Source organism: Ambystoma mexicanum, chromosome 6q (assembly GCF_040938575.1).
Source record: "Ambystoma mexicanum isolate Mex_15411 chromosome 6q, UKY_AmexF1_1, whole genome shotgun sequence".
Classification (NCBI taxonomy): Eukaryota; Metazoa; Chordata; class Amphibia; order Caudata; family Ambystomatidae; genus Ambystoma; species Ambystoma mexicanum.
In genome coordinates this window covers 1,439,159,775-1,439,182,861 of record NC_090937.1, presented here as the reverse complement: position 1 = coordinate 1,439,182,861, position 23,087 = coordinate 1,439,159,775, and the positions used below count along the sequence as shown (strand labels likewise).

At 48.5% G+C, this 23,087-nt stretch overlaps 1 protein-coding gene across 3 annotated transcripts in view; it reads right to left on the bottom strand.

The window, feature by feature from the left end:
* The window catches only part of FAM53A (family with sequence similarity 53 member A), a 92,284-nt gene extending 81,017 nt beyond the window's left edge, over positions 1-11,267 (bottom strand). The window contains exons 1-2 of one of the 3 annotated variants that reach the window (XM_069632151.1): positions 11,012-11,161; positions 7,304-7,371 (exon numbers count right to left, since the gene is read on the bottom strand). The gene's annotated coding sequence lies outside the window, so the exon portion shown is untranslated. Of the gene's footprint in view, positions 1-7,303; positions 7,372-9,123; positions 9,186-11,011 lie in introns of those variants that run through there. The other 2 variants (XM_069632150.1, XM_069632152.1) reach the window with 2 other exon arrangements.
* Positions 11,268-23,087: the final 11,820 nt, after the last annotated feature.

The window sequence follows — 23,087 nt, the reverse complement described above, 5'->3', positions numbered from 1 at the left end:
AGAGTTCTAGTTGTATGTTCCCACAAAAACTAGAAAAGGTAGTTACAAGGTTTAGGGAAGAAATTGAAGATGCTGTTAATTTAACTGTCATCCATTTCCCGTAGCGTACGATGCATGATCCTGGACAATCAATGTGTGCACTGTTACATGAGATTTCGTTTAGGTCCATTTGCGCAAGATCATGGGTCAATCATATGGTAAGGTTGAAAACCACCAAGATTGGGGACATGTGCCACCTTTTCACTGCTCACCCAATCAGCAGCTAGCATACTGCTATCCTTTATACATTTAGTTTCCTCCTGATTCAAGGGGAGTTGGCTTTTATGCAAACAAACCCCCGTACTTGTATCTGCCACTGGGTAAAAAGCGTTCCATTTCTTTTGCTTTAGGAATAGTATTTGTACACTGACAGTATCAATATCAGTCATATCAGTCATAGCTGTCTGAGGAAGGCTGGGAATCGATTGAACCTATTTTCACTAAACCATTGAGGACTGACTGGCAAATCATCCAAAAACAAAAAAATAAATCCAGAGGAGTCATGCTTTCAACTACCACCTCACAAGTTGGAAACTAATTTGGCCAGCTGTTGGATTTACATGGCTGCCAACCCTCCTGGTTTCATGAGCAGTCAATATCAGATGCAATAAAACAATCATCGGCAGAGGTTGAAGTCCATGGAGACCCTAATTGTCAATCATCGGCATACTAGCTTCAGTGGGCCGATTTACTTCTAGGATTATACATGATAGTCACAGGTGCCAGGAGAGAACAGCACTAATAACGTACATTTCAACTTCTTGTTGAATTACAAAAAGGTCGCCTCGAGCTCTGCCACTGAACTATAATGGCACACACAGTAGACCACCAACTAGCGACAGCTGGAGCCGCCAAGTGCTGTACTGCGCATCTACTGAACTAGAGCTGGAAAGCTGAAATCCTCCGACAATGGACAGGCGATTCCGACACACTGTAGGTCAAACACATATTTCCAACCCCCCACCAAACACTCGCGAGCAAATGTGAGCCCGAAAAAAAATGCTAGGGGACGGGGTCAGGTGAGTGGAGCTTGCATTTACAGCTGAGCACAGGATGCAGCGGTAGACCTGGTGTGCAGATGGAGTAGAACCAGTTTCACAGTACATCACACGAGATCCAGTATATGGTTTTTTTTTTTTAAAGACCCTGCGGTGCCAGTTCCCCATCACAGAAGTGAAAGGGAACTGGTGCTGCAGGGACCCAGCGTGAAGAAGGTAAGTGGGGTTCGGTTGGGTTGGGAAGGGGGAGTGGGGGTGTGCGTGTGTTTGCATAATTAAGGTGCACATTTTCTCATGTAAAGTTTCCAGCCACAGCAAATCAGACGCGGTCAGGTCACGTAGATACATTTATTAGGCTGCCAAGCAAAGTGCATGTTGCCGCTGGAACAGGGCCCAGACAGGATTTGAAGATCAAGTCTTTAATGGGAATAGGTGGATGCTCACGATGAGGATCCATGGTTCCTGTGGTCAACGCCACAAAATAAGGACATTCTTTGTCTTATCACCGGGGCAATGACTGTCAAACAGGAGCCGTTTCTCCATTTCAAGCATAAGCCTTAAGACTATAACAGAGGGTCTGGGATCTCTCAACTGCCACGGGTTGTTTCTCAGGCCTTCTGGGTGCAGTTCTTACAGCAAACAGATCGGTCAATGATCCCAACAATGAGAAAGAGGGTTTGCATGGTTTCCGGTGTTATGTCAGGCATTAGGCACAGGTACAGCCACTTGAATAGGAAATGTCTGGCAAAATGAACTCAAAATCACCGGATTTTCCTAGAATACCCCGTGAACTTTGGATTATTAGCTCAATAAAGCATAAAAAGGATCCCAGTCCCAGGAGTACTTAAGTGATCACACCAAGGATATTCTTAAAGGAGATACATTAAATTAAAAACTGCCATTAAATCAAAAACTGCCTCACAAAAATAGTCCTGACCTCCTGAGGCAAGGCTGTGTACAATGCGTCATGGTATTTGTACTGTAGTAACATTTCTTTCCTCTCTCTGGAAATAGTGCCTTCTCAAGAAGGTCAAAGCCCCGCAGAAGCTTTGGCTTCAAGGAATAAATGGTCATGTGTGGCTTGCTCTTCTGCCAACTGGGCATATTATTTCAGAGCAGCATAGGCCAACAGATGGGTCAATACACAAAAGGGTGGCTTAGCTGAGCAATAAAGTATATTTTATTGACTACTATAAATTGGTGTTAGAACTAGTGCCATGACAGTTGATGGTGCATAAGCTTACCCAGACTAAAGTAAGGTGCTTGAATGGCTGTCCGAATAACGCTCATGGGGCTGCAGTTGTGCAGCAGCGTGGCAGCTCTGAGCCCAACAGGGCCGTACCAGGATAAAAGCAGGAACAGCTAAACAGGAATACATATGTCTCCTTGTAACAAAGTGCCTCCATAGAGTGCCACAAATACACCTAAAACTTTATGCTTTCACCATGGCTTGCCTGCAAACAGAAACACAGCCAGTTAGCCTTGATTGCCCGTACTCACAACTGGCCAGAAAAATCCAGGAAGAAATGGCAACAAAACCCAAGAAGTGAGCCTGAGCAGTTCATCACTCCCCCACCCAGAACCATGTGAAGGCAGAGACGCGAGAATGCTGGGGCACAAGACGTCAAGGACTAGTGGGACAAAGTCCAGCGAGAACAGGTCCGGGAAGTTCCCACCAATGGGATGATTTCATGAGAAGAGGAAACGCAGCAAGAGCGAAGCAGTGGAGAACTGGAAGAGCGTAACTGAAGCGGCAGCTGCTGAAGCCTGGAGGAGAGAGCTCTCCCATGTTCAAGTAGTGACCTGTCTTGTACTGTGATGTCCTGAGTGCACAAACCGAGCCAAGGAACCCAAATTATTAGAGGTGTTCTAAACCCTGCAGGTCATGGTGGCAAGATGGTAGATAATCCTGCAGAGAGCACTGCACAATTTAAGAATGCTGGATCTGCTGCGAGAGCTGAAGGAAGCGAGGGATATCTGTAGACCAGAATGGTGTGCAGTGAGATGGCAGCGAAGCCACCAGCATTAGAAAACCTGATGGAACAAGAATGCAAGGTCGAGGGGAAACAGACCACTGAGGTGGGAGTACACCAACTGGGTCTGGGAAATACAGACAAAAAAGCAAAGCAAGTGTGAGAAAAGGCATACTTCTGCAATTCAAGTAAAAAGTGTTCAATGAAGAACCCGAGTGATGGAGAGGTCAGACGATGGGTTCTTGGAATTATAGTCCCGTCTAAGAAGGCTGCAAGGAAATTGGTATTTAGATACTGCATTGTGTAGTCCTAGTACCAAAACCTCTCGAAGAAAGAGCGATAGGATATGGCATTTATAACGCGCCTGCACACAAATGTGCAGCAAAACTGAGAAGCAAAACTCAAGTCATTCATATTGGGAGATGAACTCCCAAAATGTACAAGCTACTTTGTTCATAAGAAAAAGCACTTTGATAACGAACTAACGTTTCTTTTATTTAAAGAAATGAAATACTTGTAAACAGAAATTACACCAGTTAACGTAAACGTCATCTGCTGGTTAGCAACCCACTTATTGTCATTTAACTTTTATATAGGGTGTAAAAAGTAAGTACTGAAAGATATAGTCTCTAGAGTGTGCACCATGCTGGCGCTGGTGTGGAAATGCATCATGTGCACACACCTAATGAACATATGAAGCAGAGTACAAAATGAGCAATCACTACTAGCCAGCAGGTTTATCCAGCCGGGGAGCATGGGGGATGCATTCTCCTTCCCCGGTGACGGCCTGTTTCTCTATGCGTTTTTCCCCGTTGCTTATGTGACTCATCCGTCAACTCAGATGGTCCCGATGATCCTCGTCGCACCAGCGTGGCCGAAGCAGTTATGGTACTCAGACCTTCTGGACATGTCAGCGTCCCCTCCAGTCAAGCGTCCAGCGGACACCGATCTTCTCGGCAGGGAAGGAGGTGCGATTGTGCACCACAAACCAGGGTTGCTGAACTTGCAGGCCTAGCTCCTGCAGTGCTAGAGTTTGGTGGATACGATCTCCCGGTGGACTGCAAGGAGGTGCTTGCCAAGGCTTGGGCTATGCTGAAATGCTACGGCCATAAGTGGAAGAAGGTTTCCGTTGGTGCCGGGCACAGAAACTCAACCCTCTACGGATTATGGCCCCGCAGGTGCTGCCGTATTTGCGGTCGCTGGCCAAGGCAGGGTTGTCCCATGCTTCCATCAAGGTTTATCTGGCGGCTATCTCCTGCTACACCAGAACTCTGGGGTGGTCGTCTTTGTAGTCACACCGCCTGGTCAAGCAATTTTCTGTTCGTTCCTGCCGGTGAAGCCCCCAGCGTGGTAGCTCGATGTGGTGCCGACTAGGCTCATGGGTCCACCGTTCGAGCCTATGCATTTGGCGCCGTTGAAATTTGTATCGTGGAAGACAGCATTTCGTGTGGCCATCACCTCCTCACGACGAGTGGGGGAGATTCAGGCCCTCTCTTGTAAACCACCTTACTTGACATTTCCCGAGACGAGGGTGGTGCTGCGGACACACCCCTCCTTCATGCCCAAGGTGCTGTCGCACTTCCAACTCAACGAGCCATTGGCGTTACCAGTTTTCTTCCCGTCGGCTTCGTCACCGGCTGAGAGGACTTTGCACTCGCTGGATGTGGCTAGAGCGCTGAAGTTCTACGTGGACAGTAGAGTGTTTTCGGAAGACATCACAGCGGTTTGTGAACTTTGGTCCTGTGAACCAAGGCAATGCCATCTCCAAGGCTTCCATTTCCAGGTGGCTCTCGCTGCATAACCCATTGTCACTGGTTGGTGAACCGACCATTGCCTGGCCGTCTGAGAGCCCATTCGACCAGAGCGATCACTGCAACTACAGCGTTCCCGTCTGGTGTGGCCCTGCTGGACATCTGCAGGGCTGCTACGTGGAGGTCGATGCACACCTTCACGAAATTCTACTGCGTTGACCAGGATTCCAGGAAGGAGTCCGGAGTCAGCCAAGCAGTGCTGCGCAACCTGTTCGCTTGAAGGCGAGCCTGCTGAGGAGGTTCGTCTTGGGAGGAGAAACCTCAACTTGAACGAGTTAAAGTATAAAATGGATGTGGATTCTAGTAAAGTACTTTTGGCACCAATACATATTTTATTTTTAGAATAATTTCTGACACATAGAAGACTAATGCTTTTTCTAGGATGTACCAACGAAACAATATTGTATACAAATGATCCCACAAATTATGGTAATATTGTGTAAAAAATGAGTGGATACGAAGGATTAGGACACCAATATGGTTTACCGCTAAGAAAGGTTTATTTCTAAAAAAAGTTTTAAATGGCTTTCAATTTAGGTATTCAAAATATCAAATTTGCACTTTAATTATAAGAATGGGCTACATATGAAAAATGCACATTGTTGTGAACAGGGAATAATAATGTGATTGTGAATGGATGGTCCTAAGTCTCAAACCATTCCAATATGGCCGCCATGAAAACCAATGTAGAAACAGAGGAAGGATGGCCTCTGTAACCATGGTGACACTATAGATTACATGGAGGATCCCCGCGACGGTCCATTACTGTGCGAGGCCGACGCAAGGAGACTGGATTGAAACAAGCTTGAGGTAAGCAGACAGCGTGCGTTTCCTGAACGGGGAGAGGAGACGTTTTTCTATGCCCGCATTCGGGCATCAGAGTATGCGTTAAGGGGACACACGGATTATCTGTCAGACACCGATTAAGCACACAACGCAGGAATTCCCGAAACTAACGTGAAGGGATGCACTAAATAACCATACTTAATAATAACGAGGAGTATTTAATGCGGAGCACAGAACACGGGATTGCACTAAACTAACGTGGAGAGATGAACAAAACATTTAAAAATATGACCCTAGTATCGCATAAAAACAAGGCGCAGTTTAGGTTACTCACCTTATTTAAAACTGAGTATGTAATATTAAACAGGACCACCTTTTTGCTTTCACGATGTACTGGCAAAATCCTAAAGGAGGGGAGTACTATGAGCACATGATGCAAGATGTTAAAAAAGTGTGTATAAATGGTCCAATGATGAGTATACAATTGGATTGCAAATCTATTTTGCATTATTTTGACAAAAGGGATTTACCCGGGATTTATGGAAAAAAGACAGGCAAGAGATCTTGTTTGATTGTCTTTACTTATTTGCTCATATCAGTGCACAAAATGGACGGTGTCAAATGGAAGATGCTTTTAATCGACACTAAATAATATAATGTTTATTACAGTACAGGACATAAAAAAAGGACTAAGGAGAATTACGATAAAATAGGTTTTTGAACTAGAACATAAATAATGTAAATGGGGAACATTTAAGTATAAATATGCCAAAACATCTTTTCTTTGTTTCTCTGTTATTTATTTATTCTTCACTATTATTTTTCTTTTCTCTTTGTATTGTGTATGGTTGTTTGTAATGACTGACTAATGCCACCTTTTATGTATTTTGGTAAAATATAATTGTAATGTTTATTTTTCATAATTATGTGAAACAATTTTACATAACCCTCCGTTTTCCTTGTTCTTCTGTTGGGTTTAACATATGAATATCCTTAAACAATATTGTACACAGAATATGATTGGTCTTTTGTTAATGCCCCATTTGTTTTGAAAAAGGCTCTCGAGTAGCCGAAACATGTGTAAACAAGGAATAAAGGGCTTTTTGTGTATTTGAAACAACTTAAGTGTGGCGCAATTTTTGAGTGGCAGACCATCTCTTTTTTTGTGTCTAACCAAGGAGGTAGGGGATTGGTTCCTCCAACAAGTGCCACACAAGATGTGACACGGCTGAAAAGCCTAAAACAACTGAACCTAGGTCGCCAACAGAAGAGGTTGTACCAACATAGGCCCGACAGAACAATTTGTACTCTAATATTTAGCCTATTTAACTTGGTGTTGTAGCTTCATAGCTCCCTTTACTGGTTGAGTAACATTGGATTATTAGATGTTACTGGAGGTTTAGCATCCTTGGTGGTCGTCTATCATAGGACGGTTGAGGTCAGCTTATTCTCGACGTGTGCATTCAGTGAGATGTGTAGACTTACTCAAATTTGTCGTCATAGGCCAGCCAAGAGGACCAGCACCAGGCCAGGTTTTACAGAGAGCCCGGGATAAATACATCCATAATAAAATACAGGAGTTGGGAGTTATTTTACTCATACTTGTGGTACAGAAGGGCATCCTTGCACGCCCAGTTACCAGGAGTTACGTATGACCCAACCACAGACTACATTATTGCCTATTGTCATGTCTTACCGTGATTCCGTTTTTTTTCCCCCTCGATGATGCCAAGTATCCGGATGCAGCTTCACGGAAGTGAATAACTGTGAATGCAGAAGAAGATTCATTTGTCTATGTGTATACTTTGAGCAAAAGTTATATTGGAAGTCAGAGTGGCTACATCGGTGGGTGTTACACCTCTATAAGAAATCTCAAACAAAGAGTCACATATGTAAATATATGAGTCAAAAGGTAGCACCTTAGTAGCAGATGGTGTCCAGGCAACCAGGCTATTCTATGCTACAATAACGTTTCACATTGTCCCTCGCAATTTCACACCTTGCTCCTCAGTCCCCCTGAAGACGACATTTGGAAGACATGAATGGTGGCAATGCCTGCTAGCCTGTATCATATTCAAATCCTGCTGCATCATCTACAAGGCTGTCACCCTGAACTCCGAGTTCCACTGAGAAACAGCATATCTGGTGGCCTAGTAAGGCCATGTGCAGACTTAAAGCTCTGTCCGTGCAGGAGGGAAAGAAACAGAAGACAGGCCTTGACTGGATACGGCCCAAGACTCTGGAACCTACTCCCTGTCAACATCTGACATGCCCCTTTCTCTTCTAAAGTTCAGGAAGCAGCTCAAGACCCTCCTCTTTAAAGAATGCCCCCCCCCCAAAACCTAGGGCCATATACTCCCCACCACACCTGAGACTGGGCGATCATATCCCCACTGTTTACCTGGTTACTTGTAGAGCCATTGCTGCCAATTGCCCGCTCTCCCCTGTAGATCCCCACTCCCTTGTTCCTCTGATCACTAAACTTGTTAATGATTGTATCCATTGATTTCCAGAGCTAGGTCTGCGCTCAATAAATTCCCTTATAATGATAAAAATCATGTGAACTACACATTTTATATTGCAGAGTCTGTGGCTCTGTTATCAAACACTCAATACCAGCTCATACAAAACAGCGTGCCTCTGTGGTTGCTCATCCCATATCTGCCTGTGTTGCAGTTTCTTGAGAAGAAAAGTACTTAAGGAACATTGGTTTAGGCTGTTACTTGATCCTGCGATGGCTAAAGGCTACATGCTGAAAATAAACTACACAAAAAAAGTTGCACAGTATGACATTATTACGATTATACAAGGGGGCTGTACTGTCAAGGCTGATCAGTTTCACCGCCTGCACCACAAGCTCTACTCCCCGCCATTATTTGGCAGCTCATGCACTGGACACATCCCAGGCACTACGCCCCTATTTCTGGGGTTGTTAGGTTGACAACCCTGCACCACTGCCCTCAAAACGTTTTGCCTAGCTGCTAGTCATAGTCAAGCAAATAACAGATCGGTGACACAAACAATGGGTGGCTGCACCACAGTGCCCTAGCATAAAACTCAGTTGTTCAGATAAAAAGATAACTTGATGCACAATAGTATGAAAGGGGAAAGTGTTGCATATAAAAAGGATTAACACACCTAATCTGCAGTCTATGTACACCTCTCAACACCAGCCTCAAAAGTTCTGGACTAGATTTGAAACTTCGAGACACACGAACCCAGTAAGTATCCTAAACTGCTGAGCAGTCCCACGACCCGGAAATCAAAGCTTTATAACCAGCAGACTACCCGCAGATATTTGTAGCAGACACGCACTGCTTTTTCCATTGCAATGTGAACCTGTGTTTACACACAGGCTTGGGCAATAGGACAACTAGAGCAATTACTGGTTTGCTTCCAATTAGAACCGGTGTCCTACTGCACATGTAGACATCTGCAGCAGTCCCATTACCCCCCCCCTGATTCGTCTCTCACACTACTCGCTCACACTCATTCAAATTCAGCACTGGGACTTACCCGGCAGACTTGATTGTGAAACTAGGCTTCCATCCATCCCCACTTTGTCCTATTACCAGCCTCCACTCCCCCACACCCTCTTCTTTTATCTCTACTCCTCTCGCTGGTGCTTCCCCATCCCCCTCCTTTCCATCGCCTGGGCCAGAAGCTTATAATTAGCATACGGCCTAGAAGGAACGCCCAAAAATGCAGATACCGTTCTAAGCCCCTCCCCACCCTCTGATCACGCTGAGTATTACAGTGCACGCGGACTGCATGCAATTCCTGCCAGATTTCTGAACAAATTAAAACATTGTGTAGCTCCAGTCGGCCAGCTCTCTCGGAACTACTTCACCTCTTCCTTGTAGCCATACCTACTCTGCCATTTCTCATTCGAATACTTTCTACATTTTGGGGCATAACCATGGACAGACTAGGAGGACATCAGCAGCCCAGCGGGAATGCAACTATCTAGTTGAAAGCATTTTTAAATATTTCCACCCATAAACGCCACTGTAAACGCCCCATGGTTCAGAATCAGTGTCACAAAACGGCCATCTGCACACAACTCTAAAGGCTCTGTCAGCATTTAATGGATTGAGGTCTTTGTGCTCTCAGTCAGCGTAAAAAAGCAGAATGCACGTGCCATTGTAAAAATAACTGAACACGTGTAATTTTAATAGTGCACACGTTATCAACACCAGTCTTGTAATGTTATCCGCTTCTGTGCGAGTATATATCTCAGCTTGCTGTGATGGGCGCATACTGCTATCTGCCTTGCAAGTGGGCATGTGCGGTGTAGCTGTAGTAAGTGATCAGTCATACGTTTAAACTGGAGAGAGATGCCAATATGTGGTTTGGTCTCTGTGGAGGGTGGCCTTGACTTGAGGGGGAAGGGAGGGTAGCCATATGATATGCTTGCTTTCTTTCTGTACAGGGGCCCAAGTATTGATGGTACAGGCCTCGAATTAAGTCTTTAAAAAGATGAATGCTCTCTGTGGTGTACATCCTCCACCCCTCGATGGTTGCTTATAAAATGCAAAAGGGGAGTCTAGTAAGTCTTACTCATGCCTTGGTATGGCAGGTACAAGTAAATAAGGCAAGCAAACAAGGGACACACTAGTTAAAGAGCAACAACCCATACAACAAGCTTAGGAACACGGACAGCTTTGGTCAGGAATAATCCTCCTGTCCTAGAGAGAGGCAGCTGTAAAGCTGCTAGAAGCCAGCCCTGGAGTCTGAGGCTGCAGGCCGGGCCACGAGGCAGCACCATTACCCAGGCAGAACAAACGTGCACACCGCGCCTGCTCGTGAAAGGCGCTCGCCGATTCTCTGCAACTTCACTAAACTTATGAACACGCCGGCGTGAGCGCCTTTAGCGGACGGGAATGTCACGTCTACTTTCCGTGCCCTCTCTCGCTATGCCACAGCCTATGCACGCCGGACACTGCCACGAGAGCCCTAGCTCCTTCCTGGGGCGATGCCATGAACTGCACGGTAAATGCATGCCTGCGAGGACGAAAGGAAGCCCACACATGATGTGACTGCAAGATGCAAAGCGCAGCCTAGTCCCACCTCACACTTGCAGTCAACTAGAATGTCACCTCTCCACTGACTCGTGAAAAGATCAAGTGACCCACGTACGAAGGTGCACATCCACTGCACGCGAGATCTGGCAGTCGCGCTAAACAGCACGAGGGGCTTTCCTTGGCTCCACAAGAGCCTCCAGGGCCGGCCCGGCCGCTTCTAACCCAGTCCATCACGCGGCGGCTGCCGCTGCGCGGTGCATTCACGCCCGCCCACTGCCGGCGGAGTCAGAAAGTGCACATGATGTGGGACTGCCTGCGCGACGCGCTGCTCCCACAGCGCGAGTCACTGAAAGTGGCAGGGGCCGGTGCTGCCTACTTACCGGAGGGCTTAATAATGAAATAAAGGGCACATGATCCTCCGCGGCTCAGAGTCACATCCCCCTCAGAAGCGGCTCGGCCTGGCCTTGCACGCGCAGCGGCTGCACACAGGCAGAGAGCTTCCTTCTCCTCCACAAGCCTGCACAAAACAACACACACGCACAAGCCGCTCGCGAACCCAGGCACGGGGGGGCGGGGACTGGACACCAGATCCCGCCGATTGGCTCCCCTGCATGTGACGTCACGGACGCGTCACTTGACCCGAACCCCCCTCTCTATCCTGCCAATAACACAGACTGGGGGCGGGCTCAGAATAGTGACCCCGCCCAGTCTGCAGGCGAGACAGGATGAGGCGTGTAATCTAGGCCTTGGGGGCGTTTCATTTTTAACGCCCCCAGGCCTCCATTCCTGCCCAGCTTTATGCCCGGGCTAGCTCACGCTGCGGTGCACTGGGCATGTGTGCATGCCCTGTGGGGGTGGCTCTCGAGAGGGCGCCCCAGCACCGCACTTGCAGTCACTCAGCGATAAATCGAGCCGCCTGAGCCTCGGGCACTGGCTGTAGCTGAGCTGCTGCCGCTTTGCTGCACTCGTTTCATTCATGAAAACCAAAACGTGTTAGCTCGGTTATTAGTGAGGCACTCGCTCAAAGAATACGTTCAAGCAAGTCGAAGCAACACATGGGTGGATGGTGTCGCCCACTTTTTTTCTGAAATTTGGGGCTCAGGGGTGGCATGTCCCCTCCACCCATGTGTTATCGAGGAATTTTTTAAAAGTTACTCTGCGGACAACTTCTTCCCCACCGGAGAGGTTTCAAAAAAATAACACAAGTGCTGCGGCCAGGGTTCGAACTCTGGTCCCACGACTGCAAGTTCGGCAACCTATTCAGAAGACTGCACAAAATCGCTTTTTACATTTTTGTTTATTAGCTTTTTAATGTTGAAATTCTGCTAATAATACATAGGTAAGAAAGGTGATATTTGTTATTCTTAACCAAAAATGTTATGGAAAATATGCTAGCTTGCCTTATTAAAGGCAAGTGCTTATTTATCCAGTGTACTTTCTTCAATTGGGAAAGACACATTTGATTGAAATGTGCTTATTTAATTTAGTATATTTTTACTTCGTGAGGCCTCACTTCCCACCGCGTATATCAGAGCACCCCCAACCCAATTTTTTTTAGAACCACTGAACTCATTTATTGAAAAAATCAAGTGGGGTACTGTTACAAGACTCTCTGCCTTTAAGGCACCATAGAGGCATCAGGCGGGAAGTGGGAGGAAAGGGAGGAACCAGGGGTTTCCTGAGAGGAATCAGTTCCACAGTGTATGTAAACAGGAGAGGAATAAAGTGAAGGCCCTCCACAGATCCGGTGTCGTGTCCTTTCTGCAGTAAGTGCAACAACTGCCGACGAGGATCTTATCCCGCGCACTGGCATCCGCTCCTCCACCCGGGCCGGTGATCCCACCGGGCCCGCTCCTCCACACGCCGATCCCGCCTACAACCCGGTACATGACTCCTCAGGGTGATCCCACCCGCTCCAAGCTCTGTGACACTCCGGCGATCCCACCGACCACTCCAGGACACCCCACCCGATTACGAATTGCTCGAGAGCGATACCGCCCATCACAACCCCAGGGCGATACCACCCCATCAAATCTACGACTCCAAGACATTCCCGCCCAGCAAAGGGCCCCAGAGGCAGGCAAGGTGATCCCGCCCTGCACACATTAAACTACATTCCAATAACGTTCCATTATACGGACGTTTCCCCTGCAGCCACTGCACGGCGTGAAGCAGATCTCAACACCGTAGCAACAGGAAGACAGTTAATCGTTCCCTGCAACAGTCCCACAGTGAGGGACCAGGCCAGCTGTGACTACGTCCCAGCTGCACCCAGGCCCCCCCAAAAAAGGATGGACTGACAACCACAGCCAGAGTGTGTCCGCCTGCATCCTTCAGTGAGAGGGATACTCACAGCCAGCCACAACAACACCACAAGACAGCCAAGGACAAAAGTACTGCTCAACCTGGGCAGCCCTGCTGAGGAAACCACTCCCGTTCACACTCATGCCTAAGAGTGACAAAGGGTCGTAGTGGATTGAATGGGTAGAGGACTTCAATCATTTTGTTAAAGCGGTAGGCAAAGACAAATCTCCCACATTAAGCAACATGCTCATCAACAAACCATTGTGAAAACCATACCCCCAGAAGAAAAGACTGACTTTGCTGTCCTGATCATGGCCCTCAACAGAAAACTCATAATTGAGCCCAACCGTAACTACGAGAATTACGTGTTTAATCAGTGCAAACAGAAGCCGGAAGAATCCGTTGATGAATTCATCATGCGACTGCGCATGAAAAGCGCCCATTGCCAATTTCACCTATTCTCCATGGATGAGGCAGTAAGACTACGTGTGATCGAGGGGTGCACATCACCCGCTTTCCAGAAGCAGCTGCTTAAAAAGCCTCGGACTACAGACAAAGTGAGTGAGCTGGCCAGGATCTTTGAGAGGGTGGATGCCCAGGCTGCTTCCATTGAAAACCACCCAGGACCCAAACACTCCACCATGAAACCATTGCAGCGGTACAACCACAAGCACAAAGGCTTGGCGAGAGGGTGATGCCAACCGAAGACCAAGTGGCCAGTTGCCTCCCAGACCACCCCGACAATGCTACCGCTGTGGTCCCAGAGGTGTTCAAATCGCGGGAGAGAAGGGCATTTTTAATCGGTCTACAGAGAGGGGAGACCTTTTCCCAAACCTCGGTCGAACCTAGAACCACAAGGGAGACCCTACAACTGACAAACACCACCCCCAAGCTACCCGCCGAGTTACAACCCAACACACTACCAGGCCCAGAGAAAGTATGTGAGGGCAATGGAAGAGATGCAACCCCAAGAACCAAACTAGGAATATGACCTGCAGGACCAATGCGCCGGCTATGGGGATGAGTACGACCAACCCCCGTACCCATCCCAGCCATACAGGGACCAACAATACCAGTACCAATACGACTACAGCACCAAATATGACCAGAATCAACAAGACGAATATGTCAACCTCATCTGGGAGGATAGCTCAGGGGCAACATGCTTGCCTTGGAAGCAAGATGACATGGAGCACCACAGGTTCGACGCACGGGTCCGCGCTTAGAAATATCTGGGTATTAAGCTTGTTATAAATAACCTATTGTATCATATCATATCCACCATGATCGAGAAGCGAGAGAAGCACCCAGGATCCCTGTCAACATAGGAAACAAACTATACTGTTTTCTAGCCGATTCTGGTGCAACAGTAAACATCATGGGAGAACAGGAGTTCCAACACATGCCAGAAACCCGGATCTTGCGAGGAATGCCTCAAGAATATTCCAGTGGGGTGCAGCACAGCCCCTACACTCCATTGGGCAGTTCCAAAGACAACTGCTGGACAATGGCAATACCATTGATACCAGCATCCACGTCATACGCAGTTCCACAAAAGGCAGCTGCCTACTCAGCTATCACACGGCGAGCTGCCTGGGCCTTATTGACATCTGATTTAAGGAAGGAGAAGTGATCCGGTCAACCACAACACCCCGCAACCAACTGAGAATCCATATGTGCTCTCAGCAGAAGCACGAAAGGAGGATACACCATCACAAAAGAGTTAATCCAATCTGGGTTTCCTAGCCTATGCACAGGGCTCGAGAAACTCAAAGGGATGATCGTCAAGCTGCACACTGACAAAACCATAGGCCCCGTTCCCCAGTGCCAGAGGAGTGGGGGTTTCCACCTTCAGAACGCAGTCTCGCAAGAACTGGACTAACTCCTCCAAAAGGAAATCATCGGACCTGCCATCTGACCAACACTGTGGGTGTCACCCCTAGTTATCGTCCCCAAGGGTGAGGGCTGCATCAGACTCTGCATCGACATGAGGATGGCGAACACCGCTATCCAGAGAAAACGACACCCGGGGCCGTGTATTGAGGATATGATAGTCCACCTGAACAAAGCGACCACTTTCTCCAAGTTGGATCGGGTGCAAGGATACCACCAGCACGAGCTACACCCAGAGTCCAGAAGTATTACCACTTTCACCATGCACAAGGGCCTTTTCCATTACTGCCATTTGAACTCTGGCATCTCCTCCGCGGCAGAAATCTTTCAGGAGGCCATCAGGCAAGTGATTTGGCTGGTAAAACTGACACTGAACTACAGTGACGACATCCTAGTCTTTGGCACATCACAAGAAGAACTTGACGCAGACCTTCTCGAAACCTGCACCTCCCTTCAAACCGCAGGCTTGACCCTGGACAAATGCAGGTTCAGCAAGAAAAAACTCAGGTTCTTTGGGAACATCTTTTCTGACAAAGGGATGACTCCATACCCAGACAAAGTGAACATCATCGCCAACCCCCAGGCTCCGACGCAAGTGGCAGCCGTGAGATCTTACCTGGCGCGGCCGGGTACTGTGCAAGATACATCCCGCACTATGCAATGCTCCCTGAGCCCCTACGCAGGCTACTACAAAAAGACACTGACTTCGACTGGTCTGCAGAGTGCCAAATGGTGTTTGAAGGCATCAAATCATCGCTTGCTGAAGCCCAACAGCATGCCTACTTCGACCCAATCTTGGCACACTGAGATAATCAACGATGCTAGCCCGGTCAGATTTGGTGCCATCCTTGCTCAAACCAGAGGAGAAGACACGTGCCCCAGAAACATAGTCGCTCATGCGAGCAGATCCTTGTCTCAAACGGAATCAGCCTACTCCCAGTCCGAAAAGGAGAGTCTTGCGGCATTCTGGGCATGTGAACATGTTCACAACTTGGTCATCAGCAAGAAACTCACCCTGGTGACTGACCATCCAGCCCGGCTCTCCCCATTCGGGAACGCTCACACAAAGATGCCATCTAGGATCGAAAGATGGGTCATCTGTTTACAAGAGTACGATTATGTAATCGTTCATAGACCGGGGGTGACCAAACCAAACCAAAACTCAGCAGATTACATATCACACCACCCAACAGGCGCATCGAGAACCAGAAAACGAGACACAGAGTACATTAACTATGTCGCAGAAAATGCGTTACCACCTGCACTATCGCTGGAGGCCGTTGCAACCGCATCAGCAGCGGACCCGTCCATGGCTTTGGCCATTGCTCTCACCAGCAACAACAAGGGGAGGTACTACCGACACGCCATAAAAAGCCACCCGGGAGTGAGCCAAGAGGAAATAGAGAGACTAGCAAAAGTGAATTAGAGGTCAAAGACTAGTCCATACTCCTGAGAGGGTGTAAGCTCGTCATTCCAGCCACACTCTGAGCAGAAGTCATCAAAACAGCAAGATAACACCAAGAAGCAGCTCTGGTGCAATGTCTGGTTTCCCTTCATGGACTCATTGGTGGACAATTGGGTGAAGAGCTTCCTACCATGCCAGTGCACCGCAAAGGCAGAGGTCCCCACACCATTACAGACAACACACATACCCGACCGCCCATGGGATCGAGTCGCAGTCGACTTCTATGGACCCCTAGAATCAGGGGAATATTTGATAGTCTTCATTTGCGAATACTCCAGGTTTGCCATTGTGAAGAAGGTTGCGACAACAGCATACCCCCAAGTAGCAGCCACCTTTGATAAGGTACTATGTGAATGGGGCCTACCTCAGACAATTAAGTCAGATACCGGTGCCCCGTTCAACGGACACAATTTCCCCACATATGGGATTTACCCACCAAAAGATCACACTGAGATGGCCCCAAGCAAATGGAATGGGCGAAAGCTTTATGGCATCAATCAAAAAGATGATACAAAGAGCATACAAAGAGGCCACCAACCCGCACCAGGCCATATGGCACGATGCTCAGGGACTATCGCAATACACCCCACGAACCGACCAACAAGGTCTCGCAGAGGTGATGATGGGTACAAGATCCACACCAGACTCGTGAGAAATGTCGATGTTCAAGAGAAGCTTGACACCATATCTAGATACACCAGAGGAAAGGAATGGGCAAAACATGACACAGACATCAGAAGGAGGCAGTACCCAAAGAGCTTGTAATAGGAGATGAAGTACAGGTGAAGCAGAAACCAACCAGGAAGACAGATCTGAGATACTCACCAAACCCCTTCAGGGTAGTAGCCTTCAAGGGTTCCATGGTGACAGCACAGAACACTACGCAGGAAATCACAATAAACAATTCACACTTCAAGCAAGGAAAAGGATGCTGTCACACTCATCTGTGTCTCTGCAGGAGCGATAGTTGAGCCTCCCTTGACCCCGAGTTCTCACTTCCCCTGTTTTCACCCGGAGGGATTCCTGTCAAATACAAGATATACACTCAGACCTAAATTCCCCAGATTCCCCTGGACCCTTCACTTTACTGTGTGCTGTGATGTCCCCTAAGGGCTTACCTTGATATTTAGTAAGGTGTGCACTCCATCCTGCATTTGCAGGGGCACGATTCGCTCATATGAATGATGCCAATGACTGTTGGCTGAGTTCAGATGCCACACGCTCTTATATGCCTTCACAGCGAGGCCGAGTGTTCAAGGCGCCAGTTTCTTCACTGGCTAGAAAGTCTTTTCCACAAGTGAACGATGCACAGAGAATGTTTAATGTCCTGAATTGTGCGTATTGTCTTGTTTGCCAAGGTATTTTGTGGGTGAGTAGCGCTGCGTGTAGAAGTCAGCTGCTGGTAGGTGTCATGACCTTAACCCCTGGCCTGGGAATTCAGGGCCTCTGGCGCTCACCACAATATTCTTACAAGGCCGCAAGGGCCCAGTCGTGCCCCTCTCGGCTGTCCTGGCTGTTGGCGCCAGGCTCATAGGATAGATGGAGCTTCCATTGGGCAATGGACCAACATGGCTGCCTCCACAAGGATCAACGTGGAACTGCATCATGAAGGCACCTGGGATACCTGCTGGCTATTTAAGCCACGCCCGAGCTGGGGCACGTGCTTCGTGTTGTTCTGCACCTGCAGTGTGACGTTCACCGAGACCTGCTCGCAGCATCCTTGGCCTGCATCTTCAAGGAAAAGAAGAACATCGTTAATTCATCTTACCTGTTCTGCATCCAGCTCCTCGATCATTCCCTAACCTTCCTTGGAGCTCGTCTTCTTCCACTAGCAACATCCTAGAGAGGTGCGACAAGAAGAGGACAATTAGTAAGCATTCATCCTTCTATTCCACTGCCTTCCGTCACCACTTACTTACCGAAGCTCTCCTGAAAATGTCTACCGCCGCCGGACCTCTTCCATTCTACGCTCTGCTTCGCTTCCATCAGCCGCTTTTGTTCCAGGAACTTCTCGGCGACCTGCAAGGAAGGATAGCACAGGTTAGCCTTATTCAAAGACGCTCATAGAGCCGCGCTTCGCGCATTCTCTTACCTACTGGAGCACTGCCCTCTCCATCAGCTCAACGTCGCCATCATCCCTTCTGCATCAACGAGAGAAGGAGGAGGTCAACAGAGCAAAAACAATTGCAGACACTCATTCCTTTCAAAAGCTAAAGACTTACCTCAAGAGCGGAGTCGCGGCCGGCCTGGACTCCCGGGCCCACGCCAGTGAAGTAACTCGGCAGAAAGGTGCCCAGCTACGACGCGCCCCTGCACAGAACGGCAGGACGGAGAGCGCACCTTATCGAAATACAAGGTGAGAGAGGCTCCAAGGGGGTCACAAGGGGAATACTTGGGTTGCGGGTCCCGAGAGAAGGTGTTTGTGGCTAAAACTGAACTCCTGTCTTCCAGACTAAGCCCACGGCAGCGCGAGTCGGGATGATCCACTGTTACACGATTTCGGGGGCTTTCAGCAGGAGCTGGAAAAACTCTTTGCTCCCATGGACAGGCTTTGGACAATGACTTTTATCCCTTTGACAAGGAAACTAGGATCTGTTGACGTACATAGCCACTTTTAATAGGCTGGTCGAAGCAGAATGGCCTGAGGACAAACAAACCACCTTGTGCCACTGCGGCTTGCGTGAGGAGTTAAAGGACATGCTGGCCCAAGTAGTAGATCCACCCAAGGACTGTGCCGAGTTTATTAATCTAGTGGTGCAACTCGACCGCCGGTTGCAAAATCGGAAAATAGACCAAAGCAAACGGGATGCACGCCTCATGTTTGTGCGTCCCAAAGAGCATGCCCAGCGGGGATAAGAAAGCACCATTGAACCAATGCAATTAGGAGGGGCTAGGCCGCCTTTAACCAAAGCGGAACGGGAGGGAACAGCAGTTATGCCTGTACTGTGGAAAGGCAGGCCATTTCCTAAAGGAATGTCCAGTTAAACCACGAAGGAAAACCGTAGGAGTCACAGACAAGGAGAAACCAAGTGAGGAGTCGGAAAACTACCAAGCCCGGCAATTGTAGGGGTCCAATTGTCGAGCAAAGAAATCCAACTACAGACCTCCCATTTTGCCTTACCTGTGATCCTAATTACCCATCAACAGCCATCAAATATTCATTTGTTTGGAGCTTGCATTGATAGCGGAGCAGTGGGCAATTACATGGGTCAGGATCTTGCAGCAAAGATGGGGCTTCCACTCTGTTCTAAGCCCACCACAGAGACTATAACCACTGTAGATGGCACCGAGGTCGCCTCCGGTCCTTTGTCCGAATGTACCACAGAACTCACCCTCCTATGTGGAGATGGCCACCGAGAAACCATCGCTTTTGACCTCATCAAGGCACCCCAGTTCCGATTAATCCTAGGGATGCCATGGCTGGTCGCGCACAACCCGCGGATCAACTGGCGTGCCTGAGAGTTGGTCTTCTCACATGAATGCACACACACCTGCTATCCCAAAGGAAGGAAGGGGAAACATGCCAGTTCACCCATTCAGGAAGGTACGAAAAGTATCCTAGGTGCGGTTGCTACGCTACCAACTCAATACCAGGACTTTCAGGACGTGTTCCAAAAGGAGCAAGCCAATACTTTACCACCCCACAGGCCCTACGATTGCCAGATCAATCTGATACCTGGAGTCCGAATTCCATGTGACCGTATCTACGCGCTCACCGAACCTGAGAACCAACACCTGAAGACATACCTGAAGCAATACCTAGCCAACGGTTTCATCCGCCCTTCAAAGTCATCGGCAGCGTCTCCCTTATTCTTCGTACCGAAGAAGGAAGGAGAATTGAGGACTTGCATCGACTACCGTGCACTGAACCAAGTCACCGTCAAGAACCGCTACCCCCTACCTCTGATTCCGGAACTACTAGATCAAGTCAAGGAAGACCAAATCTACACGAAATTTCACCTTAGGGGGGGCTATCATCTTGTGCGCATTAAATAAGGGTATGAGTAGAAAACGGCGTTCCGTACCAAATACGGCTTATACGAATACCAAGTGAGGCCGTTCGGCCTGTGCAATGCCCCAGCCTCATTTCAATACTTCATGAACAATGTTCTAAGAGAGCTGATTGATGTCTGCGCCTTAGTTTACATCGATGACATCCTGGTGTATTCGGCTTATAACAAGATCATGTCAGGCATGTACGGGCTGTTCTTACCAAGCTCCGTCAACATCATCTCTATGCCAAGCTTGAGAAATACTCCTTCCACGTTACGGGAGTATAGTTTTTGGGTTTATCCTCACTCCAAAAGGAATACGGATGGATGCACACAAGGTCGATGCCGTCCTCAATTGGCCCGTCCCAAACTCAATCAAGGGAGTCCAGAGCATGCTAGGTTTTGCAAACTTTTACCGCCCTTTCATCCCAGGGTTCTCTTAAATTGTACACCCGATCACTTCGCTATTAAGGAAGTGCAACAAAATGTTTCGATGGACAGAAGAGGCCGAAAAAGCCTTTCCGGAACTCAAGGCGAAATTCACCTCCACTCCAGTCCTACAACACCCACGCCCAGACCTTCCGTATGTGGTGGAGACTGATGCTTCCAGTATGGCAATGGGTGCTGTATTATCGCAAAGAGACCCATGCACCGGTCAGCTACATCCGGTGGCTTTCTGGTCAGGAAAATTCTCACCACCTGAGCTCAACTATGCCATCACGGATAAGGAGCTGCTGGCCATAAAGGCCGTTTTCAAGGCCTGGCGACACTATCTGTTGGGAGCCAGACACACTATCACCGTGATTACGGACCTTCGAAATCTAAAATACTTGAAAAGTGCAAAGGCCCAATCTTCTCGACAACTACGCTGGGCCCTTTTCTTCACGGAGTACGATTATGTAATCACGTACCGACCAGGAGTCAAAAATGGGAAGGCTTATGCCCTTTCACGTATGGGCACCGATGAGGTGGCGTATACACCTACTGACCCTGTGGCCATCATTCCAGGGGACAGACTCTTAGGCATTACAACTACGATGACTCAAGACGAGTTGCTGAATGAGGTCTGGCAAGTTTTAACTCAGGTGCTACTACGAGAGTGGGGTTCAAGAGGCGAACACTATAGCGTTAAGGACCAACGACCAACTCCCTTACTACACAATGCCTGTAAAAGAACTTCAAGAACAGGGCATCTCGGAGTATCATGATTCCCTCATGGAAGGCCACCCGGGAATCGCCAATACCCTGGCCAAGGTGAAACGAAGTTACTGGTGGCCGACATGGCGCAAAGATGTAATGAAATTCATCACTTCCTGTGGTATCTGTGCTCAGAATAAGTCATCAAAGCAAAGACCCACTGGGCTTCTACACCCATTGGACATTCCGCCAGCTCTGTGGCACACGTTATCACTTGATTTCATCACAGACCTACCCTCCTGTCAAGGTTATAATACCATCCTAGTAATCGTGGACCTGTTCTCCAAGATGGCTCATTTCTTCCCGTTCAAAGGTCTACCAAACGTGTCTGGTTTCGCCAGAACCTTCCTTGAACTTGTGGTATGGCTGCACGGGTTCCCATCAGTCTTGATTTTGGATCGAGGTACCCAGTTTGTGTCAAACGTCTGGAGGAAGTGTTGCTCGATGGCTCTAATAGACATTCGGTTATCCACTAGCCATCACCCTCAAACGGATGGTCAAACGGAGAGGACGAACCAAACGCTCGAGCAATTGGAAGGATCTATTGTGGATCACTGAGTATGCCTATAACAACTCGCTACACAACAAACTCCGTTCTTCACTGTGTATGGCAGACACCCACGCACGTCAGAATTGGACAGAACTGGAAAGGCCAGTCATCACAAACCTACATGCAACTATTTCGCAGCCCTTCACAAGCGCCAAAGAACATTTGCTACAAGCCAAGGCTCGCCAGAAGAACTATGCAGACCAGCATCGAACCAAAGCCCTTGACTACCAAATAGGGGACATGGTGTGGTTAGCCTCCAAACATGTACCTCTGAAGGGAACTCGGACATTCCATCCACGGTTTTTAGGGCCGTACCCCATCAAATCCATCATAAACCCAGTCGTGGTAAAGCTGACGCTGCCAACCCACATGCGGATACATCCAGTGTTCCATGTATTCCTCCTGAAACCAGTACAGCCTGGAAGCAGAGTAACTACTCCACCAGGGCCTGTGATAATTCATGGAGAATCAGAATTTGAAATAAAAGATATCCTGGATTCCAAGTATGTTAGAACGAAACTGTACTATCTAGTAGACTGGAAAGGATACGGGCCGCAGGACAGAACATGGGAGCCCAGTGATTACATTCATGCTCCACGCCTGATTCAGAGTTTCCACCAAGAGCACCCCACCAAGCCGGGACCAGACAGAAGGACCACCCTGAGAGGACCACGCTGTCACGACCTTAACCCCTGCCATGGGAATTCAGGGCCTCTGGCCCTCACCACAGTATTCTTACAAGGCCCCAATAGCCCTTCTCGGCTGTCCTGGAGCCAGTCCTGGCGCCATTGGCGCCAGGCTCATAGTATGGATTGAGCTTCCATTGGGCAATGGACCAACATGGCTGCCTCCACAAGGATCAATGTGGAACTGCATCATGCAGTCTAGCGTCCAGGGCGTGGTCTGCCCTGAAGGCACCTAGGATACCTGCTGGCTATTTAAGTCACACCCGAGCGGGGGCACGCACTTCATGTTGTTCTGCACTTGCAGCGTGACGTTCACCGAGACCTGCTCGCAGCATCCTTGGCCTGCATCTTCAGGGAGAAGAAGAACAT